This window comes from Cupressus sempervirens, chromosome 2 (assembly GCF_028749045.1).
Source record: "Cupressus sempervirens isolate cs-2001-9-10 chromosome 2, ASM2874904v1, whole genome shotgun sequence".
NCBI classification, from domain to species: domain Eukaryota; kingdom Viridiplantae; phylum Streptophyta; class Pinopsida; order Cupressales; family Cupressaceae; genus Cupressus; species Cupressus sempervirens.
Genome location: NC_143119.1, coordinates 674,003,628 through 674,009,627, shown reverse-complemented (window position 1 = coordinate 674,009,627; position 6,000 = coordinate 674,003,628).

The window sequence follows — 6,000 nt, the reverse complement described above, 5'->3', positions numbered from 1 at the left end:
ATAAGCTGAAATAAATCAAGCAATCATTCAAACTAAAAGAAACTGGCATGGGGGAGTACCATATTGAACTAGTGTTGTCATTAAGATCTCTTCCAGAGTCTCCTCATCATTATGGGAGACCTTCAGAGGTAAAGAAGTCATTCATGCTGACACCTTAGACCAAGATAATGGCACTTTTGTCAAGGCTATAGTTCCTCTAGAGGATAAAAGTGAAAATAGAGCCATTGCTAAATGGTTTTATAGAGAAGAGACTCCAATAGAACTAATAGAGCAAGCTCGAGAAATCACTCCTGAGAAATATGGGCCTGGTCTTAGGTTCATGAAGCATTTTGGTTACAAGGAAACTAGCCCTATTGGCTATAATAACAAAGGTCAATCGATCCTATCAAGGCAACAGCTTGAAGCAATAGTGATACAACTAGCCTAGGATTCAAGAAGGTTCCTTTCCATTTGGGACCTAATAAATTTATACCAGAACCTGAGAGTTCATCTAAAAATGAGTCACAAGTTGAGTTAAACACTCAAGAGCAACAATCTAATGATGAGGATCCCTATCCTTATCCTATTCCTCATGATCTCACTAAATTCTTTGTTGAGACAGATGACATTGTGCCATGTGTTAGTACCGTGGATGATACTAGTGATTCTTCTTAGGACAATACTAAGCAACCCTAAAAGGGAGAGTATAGTCAATCTTTATGCATTAAGTATCTATGTAAAAACCCCAATGATGATGATGAGTATGTCCCTATCATTGTTGGGAAATTCTATAGTCTCTTGCCATGTAGCATTGATTCTAAGGAATATGAGCTTGACTCTCTTTCAAAAGTGACTATTGACAAAGACATTGACCAGGTTCATGTATATGAAAACCAACTCAAAGTGGGTGAAACATCTAGGATTAGGTTGGATGGGTCTGATCCAACTAGTGTCCTAGAGTCATCAATTGCTGACATTAGTATTCAGAGGTGTTCAAACACATCTATGGATGAGGTTTCCATAGGTCTCAAATTGTTGGTCCAAGCACTTAATGACTATATCATGAATGCAATTGAACCAGCCACTACTCTTTCACTTACACATCTCGAGCTTATAGACTGGAACCCTAATGCATCTAGTGAAGTCCCCACATTCCAGAATGACTATTCTCTCGCCTACTACCTAAACACTATTGAACCTATAATGTCTTCCACCAATGAGCAAAGCATCAACATGACTGAGGCTGACATCAAATATCTTAGTCATACAATTAAAAATAAAAAATACAAAAGGTTTGATGGTGAAAACCACATTCCGGTAGTGTCAGAACCCAAAAAAGTAAAAATAAAAGATGTTTCCTAGGGTGAAAACCTCTATGAGGCAATCGTGGATGAGATATTTGATGTGATTCCCAATCACTTTTAGGAGAGATCATCAGTATTGATAGAGCCAACATAGCCAATTAATCTGGATACAGAAGAGCATCCTCATATGATACATCTGGCACAATCATTGTCACCTAAAGAAAAGGAAGAGTTCATTGCCTTTTTTAGAGAAAAGAAGATAAATTTTGCTCGGACATACTTTAACATGCTAGGACTGGATCCTGATCTTATCATGCATCACTTGTCCATAGCACCAGGCATTAAACTAGTTAAACAAAAATTTCAGACAATGCATCCTCACATTGCATTGCTCATCAAAGCAAAACTAGAGAAACTTCTAAAACTTGGTTTCATCCGCACAATTGATTATGCTGAATGGATATCTAATATTGTTCCAGTCTCAAAGCATGATAAATCTATCAGGGTTTGTATTGACTTTCATGATCTCAACTTGGCATGTCCTAAGGATGATTTTCTACTTCCTAATATTGATATGATAGTGGACATGATGACCAGCTATGAGATGTACTCACTTATGGATGGATTTTCTCGTTACAATCAAATAAAAATTACGTTAGAAGACCAGGAGAAAACTGCTTTCACATGTGCATGGGGAAGCTTTTGCTAGAATGCAATTCCATTTGGTTTGAAAAATGTTGGTGCAACCTATCAGAGAGTAGTAGCTACAATTTTCCATGACATGATGCATAAGACCATGGAGGACTACGTGGATGATACCTTGGTCAAAAGTGCTAAATGCAATACTCATCTGCAACATCTAGGACCCATCCTAGGTCGTATGGAAAAATTCAATCTTCAACTCAATCCTAAGAAATGTACATTTGGTGTCACATTAGAAAAGTTGTTGGGATACATTGTCTCTACAAAAGGAATTGAAGTGGATCTAAATAAAGTACAAGAAATAATGGATATACCACCACCTCATAACATTAGTCAGATGAGAGGTCTACAAGGCAGGCTCCAATCTATTCACAAGTTTTTCTCACAATTGGCAGATAGATCACAACCCTTCACAAAGACCTTACATAAGGGTGTGAAATTCAATTAGAGCTAGGATTGTCAGCAAAGCTTAACACAGATCAAACAATATCTTACCAATCTGCCAATCTTGATGCCTCCTATCCATGGGAAGCCTTTGCTTTTATACTTTTCAGCAATTGGAATATCTCTAGGAATCCTATTGGCTTAGGAAGACAATGACAACAAAGAAAGAGCTATTTACTACTTGAGTCATACATTGATCTCTTATGAGAGGAATTACAACATCATTAAGAAAGCTTGCTTGGCAGTTGTCTTTGCTTCCCAGAAGTTGAGGCACTACATGCTTACCCATACTACGCAACTCTTGGCTAAAATAGATCCATTAAAGTAATTGCTCAGTAAGGAAGCTCTCACAAGAAGATTAGCTAAGTGGGTTATGATACTTAGTGAGTTTGACATCTTGCATGTTGAACACAAAGATATCAAGGGACAGGCAATCACAGATAAACTGGTTGATGCACTTATGCAGAGTCTCTTACCAATGAACATTGATTTCCCTGATGAGTCAATCCTAACACTCACACATCAAATGTGGGTCATGTTTTTCAATGGGTCCTTCACACAACAGGGATCTAGTGTTGGATTACTCTTCATAACACCACAGAGATACTTATTGCCCAAAGCATACAAGATTTTGTTTCCTTGTACAAAAAACATTGCTAAATATGAGGCTTTGATCAATGGTCTGAAAATTGCAGCTAAATGGAGAGTGGATTAGTTAGACATCTTTGGAGACTCTCAGCTTGTCATCAATTAGGTTAATGATATGTACCAAACCAATGATGAAAAACTAATTCCTTACAAATGCATGGTTGATGACTTGAAGAGGTACTTTGCACATATTACCTTCCAGCAAGTTCCACGAGTAGATAATAAAGCAACTAATGCCATGGCTACTTTGGCCTTCCTGCTACAGATGCCTCAAAATGATCTCTAACATGAGTTCTTGGTGGAAGCATTACACTACCCAACCTATGACACCCCTGATTCCAAGATGATATGTTCTATTATAGGATAGGAATCATCCCACTACCGTCACATCTATTCTTATCTCCATAATCAAACCATTTTGGAAGGTCTAACCCAAAATGAGAAATGTTACATAATCTATAATGCTTTGTGGTATGTTATTATTTATGATGATTTGTATAGGAGAGGTCTCGACAAAACACTCCTTAGGTTTTTAGAACCCAAAGAGTCCAAATGTGTACTAATTGACATTCACGAGGGCATTTGCAGATCTCACTCAAATGGCCTGACACTAGCTCGCAAACTCCTTAGAGCTAGCTACTATTGGCCTAAAATGGAACAAGAAGCTATCAAGTATGCTAGATCCTACAAACAGTGTCAGATTCATGGGAATCTAATCCACACTCTAGCCAGAGAGTTGATTCCCTCTATTACAACATGGCCATTTCAATAATGGGCCTTTGATTTGGTGGGTTAGATTCACCCAACCTCTTCTAATGAACATAAGTTCATCATCATAGCTATAGATTAATTCATGAAGTGGGTTGAGGGAGTACCTCTTGCAATCACCAATGATAAAACTATAGCCCTTTTCACCATAAATTACATCATCTACTGATATGGTGTACTATCCTCAATCATTATTGACAATGGAGGATAATTCAAGAACAAAGACCTCAAGAACTATGCAAGAAATTCAAAATCACACAACATTGGTCTTCCATTTATTACCCCTAGGGAAATGGCCAGGCTAAGGTATCCAATAAGGTAATTCTCAAAATTCTTCATCATACAGTCAACAAATTAGGGAGAGATTGAAATCTCCAGATTAACCAAGCCTTGTGGGCGTATAGGACAAGCATTAGAACTCCAATGGGCATGACTTCCTTTGCTTTGGTGTATGTAATGTATGTTGTGTTTCCAATAGAGGTTGAGATTCCTACCTCGAGAATCTCTATGAAGGGTCTTATTACTGATGAAGACTATAGGATAGCTCAGCTTCAAGAGCTAGTGTTACTAGATGAACATCGATAAGTGGCATGTGATCATCTGTGAGCATATCAACAATGAATGTCAAGAAGCTACAATCAGAGGGTCAAGCCATGTGACTTCCAACTAGGTGATCTCGTCCTAAGAGAGAACCCTAAGAATCAATAGCAACGAGTCCAAAAAGAGAAGTTTGAACCAAAATAGCTCGGTCCTTACATCATTACTGTAGTATATGGATCTGGCACCTATCAACTTTCCACAACTGAAGGAGAAGTGCTCAAGGAACCTATCAACACTCTCCACCTAAAGTGGTTTTATAGTTGATCTGCTATCAGTAGTTCTTTGTACATATCTATATGTCTTGAAAAAAATCATTAAAATCAGAAAAAGTCCTGAAAAAATTGTTACCCTAGTGAAAACCTAGCAATAGGTGCCTTGGTAACACCAAAAAAATTAAAAACTCCAACAAAAAAAAGAGAGATAGAAAAATACAAAAAAAATTGAAAAAAACAAGAAAAGTGCCATTGGTGAAAACTTGGAAATAGGCATCATAGTAGTAAAAAAAGAAAATTTATATAAAGAAGGTGAAAACCTAGTAAATAGGTGCCTCTTGTTCCCAATGCACCATCTTGCAATGCATCTTATGGCTTCCTCTATAGTTTCTTTCCCTCTTTTCTCACTTTTTGCTCATGTATCCATGGATTGGGTGTTGTCACTACTCCAAGGCATTTCCCTTTAGTGTCACTCTTTTCTAGATTTTTCTCATAGAATCTCCTTCGTGACAGTCACTAGTCATTATGGCTATGTCTTCCTACTATTGCTAGTGTCTCTCCTTTCAAAATTCTCCTCATAGAATCTCCTTCGCGATAGTCACCAGTCATTCTGGCTGTGTCTACCTACTTTTTCTAGTGTCACTCTTTTCAAGATTCTCCTCATAAAATCTCTTTCCTATTGTCACCAGTCTCATCCTTTGTCAAGAGTCTCCTCATAGAATCTCTTTTTGCAATAGTCACTAGTTGTTTCAGCTATGTCTGCCTACTGTTGCTTGGGTCACGTCTCCAAATTCCTTTATGGAAAAGTTTAGAAGTGTTAATAACCAGTCATCCTGGCTGTATTTGTCTACTATCGCTCAGTCCTCCCAAGTTCTTCACCTCGAAGATTCCTCTTTGGCCTCAGTCACTGGTTGTTCCAACTACATCTACCTACTATTGTCACCTCACTGAAGAGATTTCTTTCAAACATGTTCTAGACACTGACATTTGACATCAATCTTATGACACAAAAATTAACTCAAAATGACATACTTGTTTGGATATGCTAAGCATTTTCTTTGTTGCTTTGTTTTCATTTTATCATCTCTCTTTGAGCAACTCGATGATGTCATTTTTTATTAGAGAAGTAATGATTGGGGGCATGATCTTTTCTTTGCCTTCTATCTATGGTTTAGTTCCAATTAGTTGACAAAGTCTTATAAGAGGGGTGTCCACTATAAGAGCCTCCATCTTGTATTGGATAGCTGGGTGTACCTTGACTCCTTTTATACATATACATCAATGATTTTGGTTGTTCTCCTTCTCTGTTGGAGTGAATTCTTTATGCTACCATAATATCTAAT